The sequence below is a fragment of the Cyprinus carpio genome, chromosome B22 (assembly GCF_018340385.1).
Source record: "Cyprinus carpio isolate SPL01 chromosome B22, ASM1834038v1, whole genome shotgun sequence".
NCBI classification, from domain to species: domain Eukaryota; kingdom Metazoa; phylum Chordata; class Actinopteri; order Cypriniformes; family Cyprinidae; genus Cyprinus; species Cyprinus carpio.
The window spans coordinates 10,247,163-10,271,673 of NC_056618.1; the positions used below are offsets into that span (position 1 = coordinate 10,247,163).

Here is a 24,511-nt window from a genome sequence, read left to right on the forward strand (position 1 = left end):
ACACAATACGCATGTGTGTACCAGATGTGTAGTTGAACGTGTTGAGCACCTAGTGAAAATGTTCATACCAACTTTTTTTTTCAATAACATCCAAGAAATAATAATAAATGGTAATAAAGTTGTAAAGTGGGGAACAGAATTACTGGAAAAGTTATCAAGAAATTTCATTCCATTTGGAGGGATGTTATTACATTCTGTATAATTATATTGTATATCTATATAGTGACCTATTATCTATTGTATAATTAGCCTATTTTTAATGGTCACTCTAGTCAGAAGTTTAAATGTTTAAATGAAAACTTAAGTTTCTACAATTTTAATGATGAACAGGAAAAATAACAATATTTACAAATCTAATTGAATGAATACAGTTAAGATGTTAACCACCTTAAACATACAAATGTATCCATTAAAAAAATACTAATATATCCAGTAAAATAAAATGATTCTCATATTTGATGTGGTTCAGTATAACTAGTCTTTAGCTAGCACCTTCTGCAGGAAGAATAACTTTATGCCCCACAGAAAACACATGATCAAAGTAACAGACATGTAGCTGGATGTAAGAAAGATGTAACAGATGGGCAGTTTTTCTGAAGTCAGTGCTGGGATGTTTCTAGGTCTGTCCATAATGACTGTCTCTCTTTAACTGTTCCAGGTCCAGGTCTGTCTCCAGGTGCGGGCTGCAGCTGTTGTTGTTGTTGGTGTGATTTGGTGGCTTTAGCTGCTGTTGCTGTTGTGATTTACCTTTGCAACAAAATCTCTCGACCAAAGTGGAGTTGTAAGTATAACAGCTGATACAGCAAGAAAAAAAAAAGAGCTTTATTGTGCCAGAGTAAAGATTAAAAGTGTGAAAATGTTTGTTCACAATCATGTTTCAAACATTTTGTTTATGTGTGTTGTGTTGTGAGTTTTGCCCAGTTTGTTCATCATAAAAGCAAGGTTAAAAAGAAACAAAAAAGAAACATTGTTTTAGAATGAAGGATTTGGAATACATTTTTATACAACTTTGAACACCTATTTTATTATTTGTGTGACAATGAAATGCATAGGTAGTCCACACATTTTAAAATGCAGAAGTTTTCAGTCACAGTTAATGTGTGGGTTTGGGTTAGGTTACAGTATTTATTAATAGCTTTAACAATAGAAGTCTGTGCAGTGACCCCATTTAGATGAATAAACATGTCTCAATCATAACAGATGGAGTGTCATAACAGATCGGTTTGGCTGCTTTCACAAAGATTTTGTGCCCTTTTCATTTGGTATTGTTGAAAGGCCAGCATAAACCAGCTTAGTCAAGTTTTTGATGCTTTTCAACCAAAGAGATCTAAACTTAGATTAATGAAGTTGTAGATTTATTTAAAAGACAAGAAATGCTGAGCAGTAGCTTCAGGGTGTCCCAAAGACAGAACCATATCAAACAAAACCTCTGCTTAAAATCCCTGACAGAAATGAAAATAAAATACAAAAGCATGCGTGAGTGTGAATCTAATTCAGTGTAAAGAGGCTTTAATGATCGATCACTGGGCAGGAGACAGATGTGAAGCAAATGTTCATGCTGATTTTGTTCCTTTCTGCTTTCATTGGTTTCATTCTCCAGCAAATATCTGTTCTGTGTTTCTCTGTTTCTGTTTGCTGCTGTGACATGAAGGGAAGACACTGTCAGTGATTGAGGGAGAAACTGTCCCTCTAATTCCTTCTAATACTGAAATCATTAAAGAAGACAACATACGGTGGCTGTTTAACAAATCTCCTTTAGCTGAAATCAAAAGAAAGTCCCCTGCATCTGTTAATGTTCTGCATGAGAATTTCAAAGAGAGATTAGATTGGCCCGGAAATCATGGACCTCTGAACATCGAAAACATAAGATTCCAAGACTCCGGTCTTTATGAACTCCAGATCATCAGACCAGAAAATAAGATCCAGACACTGGAGTTATTCATGGTTGTTGTCTTTGGTGAGTAACTCAGATCTTTGTGTAACAGGGATTCTATGTCAGATCAACACTGTGTGAATCATTTAAATGAAGGACTGTGAGGTTTTTATTTTATTTATTTCTTTCAAAAAAACAAATAAATGAAACATGTTATTTATCATATATATGTTGTTTTTACCCATTCAGTTATTTTCACTCTCTCTCTGTACTTGATTCAGTTATAGCTTGCAGTATATGTGCAGTCTGCAGCACAAGTACTAAAAACATAATGAGGCACAGTTTAATCTCAAATCACTTTAAAATCAAGTTTTAATGAGCTTCAGTACAGGTTTGCACTAAACCAGATCCATCTGTTGTGTATTTGTGAACCTCTGAAGACCTCGACAACTATCTGACAGCAAATCATGCAATAGTGGCACCTTAACACACAAAAACATCATCATAATAACAACATCTAATAAAAAAGCAGCCACCTTCCTATAGATAAAAAAAATCATCAGCACCTCAATAATACCACCACATTAATTAGAGTTAATAAGAATAAAACCATTAGCCTGGAACGAACATATAATAAAGAGAGAAAACAAACAGGAATACAAAACAAATGACAATGAATCAAAACATACTATAAAAATAAACAATAACCAATTTTCTTGCATAAACAATTGAACACTGATGTGTTTAAACCGAACACTAACATACATAAACCACATCATTCATATCCATAAAACATATATAATAAATTACAAAAACACAGATCACAGCATACATGGGACCATTTGACTTCTAAGAGTTATAACATCACTTATATCAAAAATAACATTAAAATAAATTACAAAATATAAAATGTATAAAATAGTATATTTTATGCATGGAGGGACTGATCAATGTTGCTTTTGTTACTTTTTATTATGATTCATTTATTTTCTTAATATATTTCCTTAATAATTTTCTAACTTTTTTTCCCTTGTTTCTCTTTAAGCTAATAAAACAAGAAAAAGAATGATATAAAAACAAAAGAAAGTAAAGAAAATATGACATCTCACTATTCAGTCTTTACTTAAATAAAAAAAAAAAACAAGACCAGGTCCTAATGAAGGACGGAAAAACAAAACCCACACCATCAATCCAAGAATGTAAAACCATATTCAGACTGAAGCTGGATTGGAACGGATCACTGACCAACACCAAATCTGAATCATAAACGCCACATACCATAAATCACTAGTCAGAAAATCCAAACTATGGATTTTATGCATTACATATCACCAGAAGTGAAAATAAATCATTCAAAATTAAATCAAAGATAAAGTGTCTAATTAAAAACTAAAAACTATATTATAATCTAATAAAACAGACTGTGTATAATTACAAATGAATGTGGGAATAGTAAAAATTCGAAGTGCGATGACACTTTACTCGCTAGAACAGACTGTAAAAGTAATTACAAATGAATGGGAATAGTATGTGTGTGAGTAGAAAATGCATGTAAGTGAAAGGGAGAATATGTGTAAAAGCGCAGTACTAATGTATGCATGTGAAAGGAGAATTTAAGTGTGTGAGAGTGCCAGAATGAATTATGGCTTGTACAGCCCCTCATACTGTCGCTTTGTCCCACACACGCAGAGAGAGAGAGAGAGAGAGAGAGAGAGAGAGAGAGAGATTGAATTGATGCGCTATATGTAAACGATATATTTTGTTGATTTTTCCTGTCAAAATAACGGCGTGAATTCTTCAGCTTTCAAGAACTGCCGGGTTTTCCGGTAGTGGGCGGGGCTAATGAGCAAACGGCAATCTCATTGGCTGGCGCTCACCTATTATCATCCCTGTTTTGATTTCAGCAAATTAGTTCGACCGAACGCAGACAACCTGATTAATATTCATGAATCCATCAGCTCTTAGTAATCCTTAGTGAGTTTTATAGTTCTTATTAGTAGAATTCGTATCATTATTATCTTATCAGTATTTTTGTTAGTTTTTTTTTTTTTACATAAACACTGAATGACCAAAAAAGCACCACCTCCACCAGTCCCGTTAAAATGTTCAGATAAAATGAATTAATATGCATTCAAACATGGTTTCAAGTTTATTTCTAATTACTAAATTTTTTATTTATATATATATATGACATCACGCAAGTTACTTGTTACCGTGACCTTCACAGTATTGTAACCTATCAAAGAACCCACAAAATATGAATATACCTATTCCAAATAGGGATGTTCATTTCGTTATTTTTTCCTAACCGACAAAACCGACACTCGTTAACCGGACATTAACCAAAAGATTATTTTAAATTAGAGTTGAATTAAATTAGAAAGATAAGTGTCTTAATCTGCTAGTGCACAATAACGCGACAAAGGTTTGTTTTATTGTGAATGTACACAAATAAAGGCAAACCGCTTACAGTTCTGATTAGGCTCTTTATGACAAAAGGAGAAGTTCCACACTGCTCAGTTTAAAATACAGCCTGTTCATTATCATAATAAAATACAGTCAAACAAACATGAAAAAAACCCACACTGCTCAGTTTAATATATATATTCTAAATAGGGATGTTCATTTCGGTTATTTTTCCTAACCGACAAACCGACACTCGTTAACCGAAAATATTATTTTAAATTAGAGTTGAATTAAAGTTTACAAAAATTTTACAAAACCGTTTACAATTCTGATTAGGCTCTTTATGACTAAAATGAGAAGTTGCTCCCACTGTTAGAAGCCGTTTACAATTCTGATTAGGCTCTTTATGACTAAAAGGAAAAGAAAAAACCAATTTAAGAAAAGTTAAGCTGGTCGTGCGGTGTATGTGACGCGAGTGTTCGCTCTGTTCGCTAGCGAAAGTAAATCGTGACGTATGGGTGCTAGCACCCTGCTAGAGCCGTTAGATTAACAGTCTAGCTTAGCTCCAGTCAGCCCACGTTAATAGAACAACTGTTAGTTGTTACACTATGTTCATAATTATGTATTCATTATTTTTAGTATGCCACTCGCTCAAGCAGAGTTTTGAGCTCAGATAAGATGATCGTAGAGCGTCTTCAGGCGACCATTAATGTTACATCAGAATGAATACGAACATTTTTAAATTATACACCAAATGATCATCATTTTTGTAAGTTAACACCGATGCCACCTCAGTAAATTAGTAAAATATTAAACTGAGTTATTGCCTACATAACATATTTTAATATAAATAATGTATGAAAGAAACGTTAGAACAGAAATAATAAAGATTTAACGTCATCTCTCATTCAAACTCGCTCGCTCCTTGGATTATGGGAAATAGTGCTTCAGCAAGTGTACATCGGTTGTACACTCGAAATCAGAATGAATTGTGGGTAAGAACTAGTGGACGAATGTAGGGAATGAAGTCGTTCACTCAGAATTCGGACAGCACTACAAAATGGCTGACACCCGATATAGTGCACTATATAGTGGATAGGGAGCGGTTTCGGACACAGCACAACAATCTGGAGTTTAGTGATCTAATGAAAGCGTCGTTCAGCCGGTCTGTGTTCTGTCATGGGGAATCGTCGACTGTATTGTTGAGTGAGTTGTGATAAGCTGAATAAATGCACTTAACGAAAGAAAGCTGATGTCTGAATAGAGAAACAGAAAAGTATCAAATTTTGGAGATTACTGTTAAGGGGAATTTCACTGTTATATTTACCAGTTTTCATAATTTAGACAGAGAGAGTGCAAAAGTCTTTGGTATACATGTATATATATTTATATATATAAATATATGTGTGCTTCAGCAACTAGCTCCCCATCTAAGAGGGTTTTTAGTGTCAGTGGGAACATAGTTTCACTCCACATAAAACCACATAAAACCACACACATCTAAAAAACTTGTAAATTTTTTTAAAATAAAATACTTATCCCAGTTGCATAGTTTAAAATGGGAATTGCATGCACTAAAACGTCGACAGAATTCACTTTCTGTACTTGTTTTGCACTGCTTCAGTTACATATAGGCCTACATGTGTTCATTTAATAAAAAATAAGTGATCACTTGGTCTAGATTTTTTTAACTGCTTAAATAAGCGGTTTAATCTAAATTGTTTTTTGTTTTGTTTTTTTAATGGGCAAAAGAAAATCATGTTTTTTATTATTTAAATACAAATGCAAACATATCGAGATATATATCGAATATCGCAAGAATTGACAATATCGAGAGATAATTGTTTTTATATATATCGCCCAGCCCTTATCTACACTGTGACAAAAATACAATTTTATTAAAAAATAAATTAACATTGAAACCCATTTCTTTTATCTTAACTTTAACATTTTGGCATTTCTGTTAGCTGAACTAACATTAAACTGTTTAAATGAACATTAACCAAGATTAATGAATGCTGTGAATTACAGCTTTTACTCAGCCTTAACTCCCTTTCACACATAACATTGTTGTACATTGTCACATATTGTTACAGAAGATATCCACATGCAGTGATTATTAGAAGCACATAAAACATCAAACTGTATCTTCTCAGTGTTTCTGACATATTCATCTATTCATTTACTAATAATCTCCTTACCACTCTTTCTCTATCTGTTTCTTTATCATAAATGATAATATATTACATTTAAACAAACAACACCATGTAAGTATTACATCTGATACAGAAATAGAAAAATTATCTTTATTGTGCACAGAGTTTAAAAACATAATAATAATAGTTTATATTTTACATTTATTTTAACCACAAGTTCTACTTATGTCTGATTGCATAACATTATTATATTAACTAAATTATTTTTGTTTAAAACAGAATTATCACTTCCTGAACTAAATGAACATTAAGCAAGAATCACACAATATCTTGTCAGTGAGTCTGATATATTCTTCTATTCATTCACGGATAATCTCCTTGTTTCTCTGTTTCTGTGTGTTGCTGGGACATGAAGCGGAGCTCTATGTGAATATGGGTAAGTATCACAGCTGATAAATGTGTGCTACATTAGAGTTGAAGTGTTTGAATATGATCTTTTCATAGTCAGTATTTCTGCTTTATTTTTACGGTTTACAAGTTCTGCTTGTAATTGATTTAGTGCAGTAAATAATGAAGTGTGTGATTGTCCAGTATTGAGCTGGATTACGTTAATATGCAGAGGAATTAATCTGTGTGTAATGGATCCATGGAGAAAAGGTCAGAATGGGTGTGGGGTGTGAGACATTAGATCTGAGTTTGAAGAGGTCTGAGTTAAGAACTAATTGGCCTAAAATCACCGTCCTGCTGTCTTTTGATCTCAGTTTTATCTGGACTGTCTAAATAATCTCTAAATGTTTTATTTAGCAATTTGATGTGATATTCTGTCCACATAAAGTTGTGTTAATTAGTTCACCTCTTATGCACATATGTAATTCAGTTGCATGCATTTAAAAAAATATATTTTATTTGTTTATTATGTGATATGAACTGGCCTCCAAGACATTGTGGAATACTTGAATGTACATTTACAAAAAAAAAATATATTAATGCAATTCACGTTAACTGTGCAGTTAGTTAACATTAGTTGATGCATTAGGTTAACATGAACTAATGTCTGTAAATAGCCTTAATGTTTTTAAGGTTAAAATACTGTAGATTTACATTAGTTTTCGTTCCAGATGATACATAAGGGTGAATATTTCAACTCACCATCTTACCCATTAGTTAATGTTAGTTAACCCCTCTGGAGTCTAAGGGTATTTATAGGACTGGATAAGTTTTATGTCATGCCCTGACATTTTTAATGCGCATCGTGTCAGTAAAGAGTTATGAGACGACCAGCGCATCACTACAGCACATATCTGTTTTGAGTTTTTGAGTTATATTTGAGTAACTGGTTTATTAATTGATTAGTCCCAACTGATCCTTGTTTTCTCCATTTGTTTCCATTCATTAAATACACACCTTTACAAATATATCCATGACTCAACTATCTCTGTACCTCTATCCACACTGTGACAAAAATACAAAACTTGAGAACTGTACCTCTATCCACACTGACAAAATACTTAAAACTAAATGATGCTTGAACCATTTTTTTTTTTCACTTACAGAAATAGTGTTTAATTCTGTTAGCTGAACTAACATTAAACTGTTTAAATGAACATTAACCAAGATTAATGAATGCTGTGAATTACAGCTTGAACTCACCTGCCTTAACACAACAGGCCTGCATAATGAGCTGCATAATGAGCCATGTGTCACTGAGAGGGATGAGTTACAAGAGAAGAATGTGAGGACAAAATAAATGTACATAATTGTTATGTTTGTAGTTTATTTAGAATATATATAATTATTACATACAGAAATAGAAAAATCATCTTTATTGTGAAACACAACAGTGTAAGTATTACAGATAATACAGAAAAATAAAAATTCATCTTTAACATACTTTAAATACATAATTATAATCATAAATAGTTTATATTTTTATATTATTTTTAACCACAAGTTCTACTTATGTCTGATTGCATAACATTATTATATTAATATTATTATTATTATTATTGTGTTATTATAATGTTGAAAAAGAGCTGAGAATATTTTTTAGGTTTTTAGGGGGATAAATTGAAAGAACAGCAATGATTGTTACATTTGTTACAGTTACATTTATTGTTACATTTATATTATTTACATCAAGCTTTTGAATGGTATAGTAGTGTATATTGTTATTGAAACTTCATAATATTTCACTTGATTATACATTTAGTCAGGAATTATAGTTTGGAAAAGTCTTTGGAAAAAAAGTCTAACTAGTAAAATGTTTACACGCTTATGTGAAAACTAGTACAAGTATATAAATAAATAAAAGAGACTTACTCATGTTTATGAACTCTGCTGAATAAAGTGCTTCATCTCTTTTTCTGAGGAAATCCAAATCAAATCCTCAACCACATCACATCTTTTGGGTGATTTATGTCTTATTCCTCTCATCGCTAAGCAAACAGTAAAATAATAAAAAACTTGAAGAACAGTCTCGCTGCATTATGTTGTCTTCTGTTGTGGGCGTATTCAAAGCCGCCAGTTCGGTGCAACATATTGAATTCAAAAGCCTGGCGCGGCTGGGGCGTGGTCGCATTAGAAGATAATGAAGGGAGACGTGAAAAACGGACATCGCTTTGTTTTCATATGGATTACTTTATCACAGAATATTTGTTTTCGGCAGCACTTGTTTAGCTTTAAAAAAGTAGACATGTCAGGCTTTCTATAGATATCTCTCTCATGTCTCTTTCGTTGAGTATTCACTGAGTTACAGTTCATTTTAATGACGATTTGTATCTGAAGATCAAGCGCGGACAAGCATGCAGACAGCACCTATGTTTGTTATCTATTATTTTATAAGTGCAAAGTTTTGTTGTTATTATGTCTGTATACAAAAAAGTAGACCTCTTTACAGATTAATGATTGATGTGACAGATTTTTGCATCTGTATGATCAAAACTAGATTGGTGTAATTTAGCGGTTTTCGCCAGGTTATCGGAGAAAATATTCCAACAACGCAGCATATCACAGCGTTAATGCGACTCCAGAGGTTAATGCATTAGTTAACATTAACTAACAATGAACTGTATGCATCTGTTCAGCATTAGTCAATCTTTGTTCATGCTAACTTATTCATATATAATCAACTTTAGTTAATACATTAGTTAACATGAACTAACGCTGAATTAACTCCACTCTCTCTTCAGGATTATTTAATGTTTTTGTTAATGTTAACTATTATTTACTAATGCATCTCTTCACATTAACAGATGAATCCAGTTAATGATGTGGTTATTGCATTAGCAAAATGAACTAAAAATTAACAACACACGCTCAGCATTATTTTTATCTTTGCTCATGTTAACTTATTCATGTAAGCTTCTCTTCACATTAACAACTTAATTAATTAACGCTGGTTAATGCGATAGCAACCTATGAACTAACAATGAACTATACCTGCAGACAGCTTTATTTAATAACCTTTATTTAATTATACTACACATAGTGCAAACACACGTTTATTTAGCAGCTAACACACACAATGGATAAACAATACTAACTCCCCATTTGAGAAGGAATTGATTTGGGCTGTTGGTAAACTTGGAAACTATCTAAACATCAACGATAATGCTTCTCATGTTTGTAGACTGCTTATTAACATGACTTTTACCGTGTTAACTAAGCATTTACTAAGGGGATTTGTGAACCTTATTGTAAAGTGTGTATCTAGTTCAACATTAACTAATGTTTAACTAACATTTGTGAGACTATTTATTAACATGACTTAACATTACTATTACTATTAACTAACTATTAAATTAACAAAGCAGTCATTATTGATTTTACAGGACCTTAAATGAGTGAAAAGCCATTCATGCATCTCTTACATTTTCAGAAACTTTATTACATATTATATTATTACATAACAGTGGTATACATTATATACATTTATATTATATAATCAATGCATTAAATAAATAAACAAACAAACTTAGAGAAGAAGGAGGTGTTTTTCCTAACGTGAACTGGAAGTGAGCAACCATGGTCAGGATGAACAAACAGCTGGTAATCACCTTTGGCGCTTTTAAAGCTGCTATTTCTGACATGAATGTCATTGAAAGGAGTCTTCCAAGAGGACCATTTCTATCCCGCTTTCCAAGTCAGTTAATCCACTCTATCAGACGATGTTTTTGTAGGTCCGGTCTGTCCTGTTCCCACGGGCGACATTTAACCAACCCCGAACCGAGAGAACAAACATACGCTCAGTAGATGCGTCACGTGAAGCGGCCATTTCCAAAGGAAACCGGCGCATTACTGTCCTCCCAGCTGGCGACTGTAATATATAAAGTTCATGTTCACACCGTCTCCACGACTTCATCCAGACCAACCCCCCCCCGTGAACTTTGGGTAAAAAGATATCCAAATATTATATTCGCCACCATTAAGTCGTCCGCCATTTGTTTACTCTAAAGTCATGTTTGTCCGCGCGAGATTTCCCCCATTTACAGTCATGATTTGTGATTTTAATTTGAATGGAATCCTGTTAAGTGTGTGGTGTGCTGTCACCATAGACAGTAAAAAAATAAATAATAATAAATAAATAAATAAAAATACACACTATAGGAACAAAACTGTTAAATGTAATTTTTTAATTTTTTTTTTTATTAGTGGTATGCCTTAATCGTGTTAATAAACAGTCTACAAATATTAGTGACACATCAGTAAATGTTGGACTAGTGTAAACATTACAATAAGTTTCACCAATTAATTCCCTTTAATAACCCTTTGATAATAGTAAGTCATGTTAATAAACAGTCTACAAACATGAGAAGCATTATCAGATGATGCTTAGGATAATTTCCAAGACCTATGTCAGTACCCCAAATCAGACAGATGGGGAGTTAGTATTGTTTATCCATTGTGTGTGTGTTAGCTGCTAAATAAATAATACATGTGTACATACTGTATTATAATTAAATAAAAGCTTATTAAATAAAGCTATCGACAAGCTAGTTCACATTGTTAGTTCATGTTAACTTAATACATGAATTAATGCATTAAGTCACAGGATAATTAAACATGAGCAAAGATTGAAAGCAATAACTGAACAGATCGCTGTTCATTTTTGATTCATTTTAACTAATGCATTAACCATATCATTAACAGTTAAGCGACCAATGATGAAGAAATGATTATAAATGTAAGTTAACATTTACAAAGAAACGATAAGTAATCCTGAAGAGTGGAGATGATGATGATAACGGCGTTAATCCATTCTTGTAACTATCACATTAGTATATTTAATAAGTTAACATGAACGAAGATTAATTAATGCTGAACAGATGCATAGTTCATTGTTAGTTCATGTTAACTAATGCATTAACCGATAATATTATAAAGATGTGTTACACATATTACACATTCTTCTGATATGATATCTGATATTATGGCTGTTTGAGAGAGAGAAAAAAATGTTGTTACTATTATTATTACTACTACTACTTATAAGTGGTTTGACCGCTTTAAGTAAAGTGGCAGCTTTAAAGAAGTAAGTGGTATCAGAAAGAATGGCAAAGTAAGAGACTTATAACACATTAAGTAACTATGAAATATAATCAATTGTAGAAGTGGATGCAACATGTTCATTGTGTTATAAATCATCATACTCTAGAAAGCTATAACCACCATTAAGTAAATATTATAATGTATTAAAACTGTTCTTATGAATATTAATGAGATGATACAATATATTATAAGTTTTATTATAATGCTTTATGCATTCATTATAATGCTTTAAGAATACCCTTATAATGTATTATAAATACAAAGTTCATAGAAGGTGTTACCTAAAATTGTATTTGAATTATGAATAGCTAATTATTACATTGAAATAAAAAGGTAAAGCCTTTACAAATATTAAAAGTCATGAATATAAATTGGGAATCATGTAAACAATTAAAATAAAATAAAAAACACATTTTCATTTATCTATTATAACATTTATGTAATTTTGTTCTCTTGGCTATTTGCTTATAAAAGTCAAGTTTTTGGTCAGGTGTCTTTTTTAATTTTATGATGTCAGCAAATCGCTGCACTGCTGAACATGGTTTCTAGTATTGATACATAACCCCTTTAAAAACCAAAAAAACCAAACCACAAATACACAACAAACAAATAAAACCAAACACACTAATAATAAACAACAACAAAATTAAATAAAAGAAAAACCAATAACCCAAAAACCGACTATCGCGATGGTATCTTCTTGGATGTAACATTTCATCTCAGATGTATTAAGTGACGTATGAAGAACTGACCACAACAAAAAAATATTAGTTTTCTACTACAATAAGCACCAATTAGAAAAAATATATGAAGAACAACAAAAAAGTACCACAAGAGCGATTCGAAAGTGTACAGAGTTGTCTGCTTTCTAATGTCATTGAGCAAGTGATGTTTTTTTTCAATAAAGTCAATGAAGCTTGAGGAGCAGAGTCCCAGATATATTATGACTTTAAAACTCCTCGTTAACTCCTCATTAGTATAGTGACACTATATTAGTATAGTATAGTGACATTATAAACTCCTCGTTAACTCCTCGTTAGTATAGCGACACTATATTAGTATAGTATAGTGACATTATAAACTCCTCGTTAGTATAGCGACACTATATTAGTATAGTATAGTGACATTATAAACTCCTCGTTAACTCCTCGTTAGTATAGCGACACTATATTAGTATAGTATAGTATTGATTAATTATAAACTCCTCGTTAACTCCTCGTTAGTATAGCGACACTATATTAGTATAGTATGGTGACATTATAAACTCCTCGTTAGTATAGCGACACTATATTAGTATAGTATAGTGACATTATAAACTCCTCGTTAACTCCTCGTTAGTATAGCGACACTATATTAGTATAGTATAGTATTTAAACTCCTGCGTTAGTATAAGCGACACTATATTAGTATAGTATAATGACATTATAAACTCCTCGTTAACTCCTCGTTAGTATAGCGACACTATATTAGTATAGTATAGTGACATTTATAAACTCCTCTGATTGAGTATAAGCGACACTATATTAGTATAGTATAGTGACCTATAAACTCCTCGCTAACTCCACCGTTAGTATAGCGACACTATATTAGTATAGTATGGTGACATTTTATAAACTCCTCGTTTAGTATAGCGACACTATAAGTATAGTATAGTGACATTATAGACTCCTCGTTAACTCCTCGTTAGTATAGCAACACTTTATTAGTATAGTATAGTGACATTATAAACTCCTCGTTAGTATAGCGACACTATATTAGTATAGTATAGTGACATTATAAACTCCTCGTTAGTATAGTGACACTATATTAGTATAGTATAATGACATTATAAACTCCTCGTTAGTATAGCGACACTATATTAGTATAGTATAGTGACATTATAAACTCCTCGTTAGTATAGTGACACTATATTAGTATAGTATAGTGACATTATAAACTCCTCCTTAGTATAGTGTCACTATACTAACGAGGTTAGTATAGTGTGTGTGTTCACTTCTGTGTGTGTATGTGTGTTCACTGCTGTGTGTGTGTGTGTGTGTGTGTTCACTGCTGTGTGTGTGCACCTAGGATGGGATAAATGCAGAGCACGAATTCTGAGTATGGGTTACCATGTCATGTCACTTTAATGTACAGAGCCGAGATGACAGTCAGCGCATCTGAGTCTTTGTCTGTCCAGGCCCACATACTTGGTTCTTATCAGTCCTCTTTACCAAAAATGTAATTGTCTGGTTTACAACAATTAATTACCGGTCCACCTGGCACATTTTAAAAAGTGGTATTATTCCACAAGAACACCCTTTTAAAAAAACAACTTATATTTCTGCCGCCTCCAATTGGTTGGAGGTGGTCACATGAGACATACATCAAACCTGTTTATGTGTACCTGTTATATTGTGGAAATCACCCAAAGTTCATTGGTTCACTTAAGTTCACTGGTACAATCCAATGGAAAGCCCCGGGACTGCCCAATGGAGGGCACCTGAGACTGACAGGCTGTGTTTTCAATAATCACCTTATTGATCAGTTTATTGATTACTTTTATAACTATTCATAATATTTTTGAGTAAAGTAACACAAAACGAATCGCTCTAGTGGTACTTTGATTTTATTCATTAATCAGTCTGCTCAATGTTTACATCGAACACACCTGTTCGGGATGTTTGGTAAGTTCAGTCGTGAAACATATGTTAATCAAGCTGGCCAGTCAGGTTGTGAAGATATCACTCAGCATTCATATTGGCATTTTTAACATTGAACCTAAAGGCAAAGCGGACCAGGACCAAATGTATTGTTTTCTTTTTTGGTCCGGACCAAACGAACCAAAGTACAAGTGTGAACGCTCTCTCTATGTGGAGCAACGTCACAGATGACTGTGTCTTGTGTAAAGTGATTGTCCCATCCTGGCACCCTTACAAAAATGATCCAAAAACTCACAGCAAATGATTAAATGCGGAAGAGAGTATGGCCTACAAATAATGTTTGATTAGTTACAGGATGACACAAAATTCTCAGATAATGTGATTTAGATAAACATGCATTTTAGGACATTTAATGTATTTTTAATCTTGTCAAAAATCTGTTTCTTATGAAGAAGAAAAATAACATTTTCTCAAATTTGATGTCAGTGGTCAAGCATCATGGTTCTTGCATGTTTCATGATGAAATGGCAGCTGACCTAAGATATGATTGATTTTGTTTTAAATAGGCTATCTAATGAATTTAAAGTCTAATAAGTTGTTTTTGATCAGGTAAATCTGCTGGAAGTGATCCTGAAAGCAATCCATTTCTGAAGACAGAAGGTGAGATTCTGTTGTGTGCTTCGAATCTCTTTTACTTTAAAACAATGTCATCTTATATTTGTGACTTCATTCAGTTTAGTAATTCAGATTTCAAACTAAATCTTACACTCTGATCTGTTCATACATCCAACCAAATCCACTGAAAACAAGCTACCAGACAGTCAGAGATGAATGTAAATAAAAGTGTTTGTCTTGAGAGAAATTGCTTACTGGAAAATAGTTTAACACATTTAAATGATCAAAGTAAAGTTTACATTTGAGTCTGCATGCTCTGGAAGGCGCATAACTGAGTAATAATAATAATAATAATAATATAAATTAGAAATGTCATGTTCATTTGTGAGAAGAGATTAAGTGCTCAAACAAGACAACTTATATATTTGTAGAAAGGTTTGACACCACAAACTTGAAACCTAAAAACTATCCTTGTCCTATACATCATCTCATTTTTAATTTCTGTCATTGCCTCTGTGTTTTCTTTTACATTCCACAGGAAATGAAGAGCATGGATATGAGATTTTATAATTCCCCAGTGAAAATGAGAAATGAACCCATGTCTGTTGAGTTGGTAAACTCTCATGTATAAAAGCTTATTTGGTTTTAAATGAACAGGGAAATGTGTTGATGAAACCCTTGCATGATTCATTTTATTCATTTTATGAGGTTACATTTCATACCTGTTAATCTATTAAAAATACTAGTTTGATTCACACAGCTTAGATTGTGTGATTATAGACTGTGAGCATCCGAAATATTATGTTTTACCACAGCAGTGTCTCTTTAACTACTGTGTGCACTGTTTTAATTCCATCAGGTGCGTGATTTCTACAGTTTACTACACAGAGCCAGTGTTAACTGACAAGCTGCACAAATCCACACAAATCCACAGCTTGTCAGTTAACACCGGCTCTTTGTAGTAAACACAGCTCTATGTGAAATCACGCACCTGATGGAATTTACCACTGATTAGAGAACCGGCTTTACTGACGTTAATTATTGGTCAGTATATATCGTGCACCCCAATAAAACAGCGCACACAGTGGTTAGAGAGATAGTGCTGTAGTAAAACATCTCATAATATTTCTGATGCTCACAGTCTACAATCACACAAAATCTAAGCTGTGTGAATCAAACTAGTATCTGGCAGGGGATCAAATGACATAAAGTGTCCAAAACAGGGAATAAAGTGTCCAAAACAATCAAGGGATCTGGTGTACTCCTCGTGCTGTTGGGTTTGTGAAGATGGGGCCGTGTTTGAGAAAAAAAAGTCTATATAAAATGTGTATATCACACCACAACAACATACACTATAAAAAAACATATATATAGTCCCCGACGACACCACCAGTATCTCCAAAGAGCGTTTTTGAAGCTCAAAGTGAGCGGAGACGGCTGTCATCATCTTGGCAGCATGTCACTCCTCTATAATCAAAAATGTGCAAAAAGATCCCTTGTTTGTTTTGGACACTTTATTCCTCGCTTTAGACACTTTGTTGTTTATTAAAAGTCTCTCGGATGCCTGACACCACACCTGCTGTGTCTGTCGTTTGATCCTCCCGACACACACAAAACCACATTCAGTGTTCTTTACCTTTAGTCGATGTAACACAATTATTGTAGAAATTACCCAGCTACTCATCCAAGTTAACATTGGTCTTAGTATTTTTGAGAATTGAATTTTGATTGAATTTTGATTTACATTGAAACCATTGCTTTCTTAAAAAGAGAAAAAGAAAAAAGATAAGAAAATAAAAGTTTTTTATTTTTTTTAACAACTATAGTAGAAACCTGCTATGATGGTACATTGTTGTGCCTTTCTTGTGGTTGTTTTATGTTCATCTGTAAATCATTTATCGATAAATATTCATATTGTGTTTGTGTGCAGACGAGCTGCGCAGTTAAACAACAGTATTCGCTTGTTAAGTCTGACGTCACGTAGCACCGCTTCCATGTCCAAACGCTCTATCAGATACAACAAGAAAACAAAAAAAGGTGCTAATATACACTGTGATATAATACTAGCGAAAAAGTTATAATCCTAACCTTTAACTCCATACAAAGTCCCAGATAGCCAGACAATGAAAATATAAATATAAAAAATATTTGTGTTTGGGATGCTGTGAGCACGTATACTGTAGTGTGCACCATAAGTTTGAAAGCGTTTAGCTTAAATGATTAATATGAATAAACAGTGCTCATAAACGACTGCTGAGGTAGTATTCTCAAGTGAAGCGAGTTAAGGCTTGGACCCGGAAACAGCGCTTTTTACGTCATCACTTAACAACCGAATAGAACACAGAAAATTCTCATTTATCATGAATTTGAAGGATGTTCACATTGATATCTAGACTAACTCTCATCTTAATTTGCTTCTCTAAAATAAATCTAATTAAAATTTCACATTTCATACCTGTTACTCAATGCATATGATTCATACTATATTAACTGCTAGATTAACATCAGGCCCTTTCTTTCGGAACATGCGGCACAACTCCTTGCTCAAGCTCTTGTTCTGTCCAGGCTAGACTATTGCAACGCTCTCTTGGCAGGTCTTCCAGCCAGTTCTATCAAACCTTTACAATTAATCCAGAACGCGGCAGCAAGATTAATTTTTAATGAGCCGAAAAGAATACACGCCAGACCTCTGTTTATCAATTTGCACTGGCTAAAAATAGCTGCTGCTCGCAGATAAAATTCAAGGCACTGATGTTTGCCTACAAAACCACCACTGGCTCTGCACCCTTTACCTAAATTCATTACTTCAGACTTATGTGCCCTCTAGAAGCTTGTGTTCTGCAAGTGAACGCCACTTGATTGTTCATCCCAAAGAAGCACAAAGTCACTTTCACGGACTTTTTAAATTAAAGGTTCTCTCCTGGTGGAATGACCTGCCCAACTCAATCCCAGCAGCTGAGTCCTTAGCCATCTTCAAGAATCGGCTAAAAACACATCTCTTCCATCTTTATTTGACCCTCTAACTTTAGCACTCACTATTCTAATTATATTCTTAAAAAACCAAAACAAAAATCTAACTAGCTTTTTAATCTTTTTGTATTCTATCAATTTTCTTAACATTTATTATACAACTATAAAAAAGGCCTCTAACACCAGCTTGCTCTATTCTTTTTCTATTCTATCAGTTTTTTTTATTATATTATTTAAAAGCCCTTGCTACGTGTACTGCGTTTAAGCTAACTGAGACTTGTTATAGCACTTATATATCATTGCTCTTTTGTTGATTTTGATTGCTTCCATTGTCCTCATTTGTAAGTCGCTTTGGATAAAAGCGTGTGCTAAATGACTAAATGACTTAATGTAATGTATAGACTAAGAATGTGTGTGTACTAATTCATTATTTCTCTGACTAATGTGATTTATATATATATATACTTTTTTTTCATTTGTATAACATATGTTATATGTTTAATCTGAATAACGTATGTCCTATGTTTCATCTTAAGGTCAGATCAGAGTCTCTCTGTGACACTGTAACATTATCGTCACTTTTAGAAGATGAAGTGTTTAATTCAACATCTGTCCAGTGTCACATCGTCCGTTCAATCGCTGTTAAAACTCTGATGTAACACATTTATTGCAGGAATTATCTTTACATTTATATCACTTTAGTATTGTTTTGCTTTTTCTATTTGCTTATAAATTGTTTGCTATATTACATAATTGCACTTACCTTATATCCATTTATATTTTGTATTATCTGAAGTGAATTTGCCCATCTGTGTCTTTGACCAGATGTGAATGTGAAATTGTAAACTCTGATAGTTTGTTGATGATAAATCAGTGTTGTGTGACTTTTTTTTTTTTTTTCATAGCTCTTTGACATTTCATTAGAGAAGCTTTAGCTTAAATCATTTGTATTTGCTGTTTTGAGCCAAACATATAGCCTTCATTTATGCTGTTACTGAATAAAACAATCAAAATAAACCAAAGAAAATTGAGTTTATTGTCTGGTTTATGTTCATCCTAATCCTCCCAGACTTTTATAAATTTTTTGATGTATAAAATAATAATAAAGTTTTTCAGAATAAAACAATTTGACTAAAAACGTACAAGGAGAGAAAACCAATTATGATGTGAAACAAATGACACTGATATAAAAGGGAAAAAAAAATATATGTATAAATGTGCAACCAAACAAAGACCCAAGGAGGGGATCACAAAAAAGCCCATTATCTGGTATCAGTTAGTGTTGTAGTTCGTAGTTTGTCCACAGAGAGGCCTCATGTAACAGACTGAAGTCAACACTAGCCTTGGTAAGAAATATCCTTCTTAATTTAAACAGAATGCCAGCGATATATGAACTTGAATTTTTATGACTAAAGATATGTTTATACTGTTTTTATACTTAAGCTTGATACTGAAAAGGTTGCTCCTACAATTAAAGTTATCTTTTTAAATTTCCAATGTATTAAATCCAGAGAAAATCATTAAAATATTATATTTGCTATGCTACTCATACTTTAAATTAGGTTTGATTGATATATTTTTATGTTGTCTGTTTTAATTTTAAAGTTTTAATATATACACTTAAATTTTTGATTCCAGTTAAAAGTCATTTTTTTTATTTATATACTTTTTTATTAATTTTATATACTTTATTTATTATTTTTATATACTTTTTAATAACTTTTTATTATTATCCCTATTTTATATGATTATCATATAACACATTGTAAAGGACAATTGTATAATTAAATAAATGATTTGAGTGTGTGTGTGTGTGTGTGTGTGTGTATGTATGTATATATATATATATATATATATATATATATATATATATATATATATATAATGAAAACTGTATGTTCACTGTTTCCCATTTTCCCACTCATATTTAATACACTGTGTGATTTAAGATTGTAAATATGAGACAGATGTGACACTTTATCACTAGTAATTTCTGGAACCATCTTGAAACATGAAATTATCTGCAAGTTTTCAAGTGTTTGATTTTATAATGTTTTGATTTTTGCCAATTATGTTTTGATTTTTTTTTTATCCCTTTTTTCTCTACAGCATTAACTAATTAGAAAAAAAAAAAGATTTCTAATATAACTCTAAATTTATTCTAAATAAAACTGAATAACACCTGCAGGTCCCAGTGTTTTATCAGCGGTGCCTATTCATAAGTTTGATTGCAGAATATATAAGAAGTTTAGTATGTCATTTATTTGTTATTAATTTTGTCAGCCTACCCTTGGTCAAACATATGAGTAACAAAAACATTAAAAAGTTTGATAAACTTAAATTGGAAACACAAAGTTGGATGTGGAGTTGTCAAAATAGTCTCCTAACCGAATCAAAGATGCTAAACACTGTTATACTACTATAACCTAAGACAATGACATTTACATTAATTCAAATTCAAACACTAACACAGAACAATAACACTAAAGCTCGAGCTTTTCATTTTCATAATGACAAATTAAAGAACCATGAAACTCTGGAGAGTACAGCCAGCTGTGCACAAAGACTGATTGTAAAAAATGAGGCAATTAGGACAGTCTGGCACTTCTGAATTAGAACCTGTATGTGTATTTTATTATTTGCTATTAACTGTCCAAATGTGGAGTTTGCTAAAGTGTAGAGTAACACATTTTTCTCAGAAGGGTTTCTGTTTACAAACATAGTATCCTCTGTTCTCCGTTTATGAAAAGATGACAAACATAAATGCACTATAATAATATTTTTTACATTAAAGCATGCCAACATATTCTATTACACCCAATACACAAAATAATGATTTTGAAAATAGCATCATATGACCCCTTTAATGCCCCATGATGCTCAGCTTTCTCTGTATGTGAATATGTTTGATCTTTTGACCTTTATATAACAGAAACATGTATTAACATGCAGGAACACATTAATCAAATCAATCAAAAATGACCCCCCCAAAAATCTAAATTACCTGTATTTTGTGTTCAAATATCAATATTCAATATTCCTTGAGTATTTCTACTGCTCTACATGTGGAATCTCTTGTTTTTCTTCCCAAATCCTCACTCATATCTAATGCTAAAAACATTATTTTCTCCTTTCATATATTCACATCCTTAAATAAATAAATATCTGTTAACACAACTTTTTTTGAATTACATATTACTAGTCTGTGCATTTTATCTTCTGGGTTTAGGGTTTTTAGCTCTTACATTCAGAATCAATTCGTTGATGGTGCTTCTGTAATTAGTGAGGGGTGCTCTAATGAAGTGCAGACTGATGTAATGGAAACGGCTCTTAAGCACCACCATAACAAGAACAGAAATGTACAGTGAGAGATTGTTTACTTTTACAAATAATTGGAACATCATTTAAACATATTTTGAGATGAAAATTCTATTGTTTCTAATAATCTATTAGTCTACATTTGCATCTGCGATAGTATGATCTAAAGAGGTCAAAAATAACCAGGTTAAAGGGGCAATGATGTTTAATCAACAGGCACATTTTTATTCGAACAAATCAATGTTAATACATAAAATCAAAAATCTTTAATGCAAAAAAAAAAAAAAAAAAACACAAAAGAGATAACGTGGGAGGATCTCATAGCAATCAGAGAATCCCTCAGCTTCATGGATGCAACAGTTTATATAAGAAAGGTCCCATCATGTCACATAACAATATAGCAATATAGAGACAACACATTGCAAAATAAGAAACCATACTCAAGATAAACACTACACATGATTAAAGAAACATTAAAAGTTCCCTTTATATAAAAGACAATACCGCTGACATTCATTATTTTTGACTCTCAATAATCCAATAATCCAGCCACAACACTAAAACAGAAGAGAATGATATCATTAAAACACACTCCTTACAATGAATCTGTCAAATTATAAAACTCCAACCCCCTTAAACTGTGCAACATACTCCAACACACACACATTTTCCATCTCTTTCCAACTGTAAATATATACATCAAAATACTAAGTTCACCATCTCTTCTAAAACCAAATCTGTCTTCTATTTAAACCAAAAACCACTTGGTTGTCTAAATCTAAATCTGTCTTTGATTTGTTCCAAATTCAGAAGTCTGTTGTATACAGACTCATTTCGAAAGAGGGCACACTTCTGCTGTCTTGACAGTATGTATTTTCTTTTACATATTTGATTAGAGGTTTAAAATATAGATACAGACCCCTTTAAAGACTTTGTCTCAGACAACCACCGGGACAAGACCACAGGAAACAGATGATTCTTGACCCTTTTATTCTACCCAGTCGATGGCATCCTTATCTTAATGTGTCAGTGAATTAAAGGATTGGCTAAATTCTAATTTTCTTAGTCTGAACTTGAATAAAACAGAAATGTTAATAATTGGTCTCCATCTCTAATAAAAAAATTGATGTTTAGCTTTGGCCTTAGCTATTTCTATTTTTCTTAAGGCTACTATTAGGTGTAAAAAGTGAAAGTGACACTGTATAAAAATGATATGCTGTTATATAAATTCATTATCTACATGCTTGCATGTTCATCAGGTACTTTTTTACAGCAGTGAACATACACACACTTTGAACAGTAAATGATGTGGCCCCACATCACTTTGACCTTGGATGACCATTGTAAACTCTCAAGGCTGCTTTAAAATATGTTGAATTTCACAACTTCATCCTTTTCTCAGTAGAAAAGATGTGGAATCATTAGTGCATGCATTTTTTACCACTCGCCTTGACTATTGTAACACTCTTTTCTTTGGCTTACCAGCTCACTCCGTTGTTCGTCTGCAGTACATTCAAAATTCTGCTGCCAGATTATTAACTTCCACAAAAAAAATCTGCTCACCTCACCCCTTTAATCTTCACTGGTTGCCTGTATCTATTCGTGTTCAAAACAAAATTCTTCAGCTCACCTTTAAGGCACTTAAAGGTCTTGCTTCCTCCATACCTTCTCGCACACTCCGGTCTTCATTCCCCTTCTGTTTTGCTCCGGTCTTAAATTCTGGACTTTGCCTTTCTGTACCTAGGTTCGCCTATCTTCAATGGAAGCAGGTCCTTCTCAGTTAAATGTTTTTAAACCTTAGATTCCAGCTGCATCAAAGACGATCCTTTAGTGAATTTATAGAATCAGCTTCAAGCTATTTGTTGAAAATCAGCACCATCACTAATTTACAAGTGTATTTGGCTATTTCATTTCATTTTATGTCTTCCCACCTACATAAATCTCATATTACTTCCTTCCGTGTTGCAGTGGGTGTGTCAAATGAGGTGTTTTCCCTTGTTATCAATTTTTGTTGCTGGTGTGAAATGTTCCAGTGCTTGTGGGCCAGGAAGGAAAAAGCTATATAAAATAAAACATATTGTCTTCTTCTGCACAATCTGACCTCCTGCCGCAAGCCTGGAATCAACAAATTGGACTGCTGGTTTAGATACTTATCAGAGGAGAACTGGCTAGGCTGAATACCTGGCTTTTCTCCATTCCCTTGTCACCAGTGGAGTTTTTGTTTCCTTGCTGCCGCTCATCCTTTCTGAAACTGCATAGTTGTGACACACTTCATTTAAAGCGAATGTCAAAGGACTTGATTTTAGTAGGTTGCATAGATATTACTGAAGCTAGACTGAGAGATGGTGGCATCACTGGGTTCTGCACGTATGTCAATGATGGAATTTAAAGTTTTACCATTGTCCTTCTGCATTATTGACACCATTTCTCTGTGTATCACTGTAAAGTTGTTTCTGACACAGTCAATTCCGTATTATTAAAAAGCACTTTCCTCAAAATAAAGGAGACTTGGCTTGAGTATGTTGGAAGAGAGAAACAGGGACAGAGCTTTGGCCACCATCCGGTAAGTTGCTGCAGTGATTGGTTGCCAAGATGCTTTGGAGGGAGTTACTTGGTATAGAGTCTTCAAGTTCTGATCTGAGATTCTCGTAAATAATTTGTGGATTTTTTTTTGTAACTGATTCTGATTGATATTTTCTGCTCTGTTTGCTTAGCCTTTGGATGTATTGTATACTGTTTGTATTGTATAGTACAGCGTGCTGAGATATGGGTAGCTGCAGCCTGGAGCAATATGCGTGCTGCAGCGTAGGGGCGCGCACAAAAGGTTTCTCTAATATGCAAAGGTGATATACATTTAATGGAATTTCTACATACAAGAGAAGTTGCGGTAATAAGATGTGAGGTAATTATTCATCATACGTTTATCTATACTTATCTATCTATACTTTATATACCACAAATATGTTTATTAAAGATAAGTCACATGT

At 32.9% G+C, this 24,511-nt stretch overlaps 1 long non-coding RNA gene across 1 annotated transcript; it reads left to right on the forward strand.

Moving 5' to 3' along the window:
• The first annotated feature begins 8,264 nt into the window (after positions 1 to 8,264).
• On the forward strand, positions 8,265 to 15,869 carry LOC122141370. Its single transcript, XR_006157759.1, has 3 exons — positions 8,265 to 8,277; positions 15,231 to 15,281; positions 15,775 to 15,869. It is a non-coding gene; the product is annotated as an uncharacterized LOC122141370 (long non-coding RNA).
• Positions 15,870 to 24,511: the final 8,642 nt, after the last annotated feature.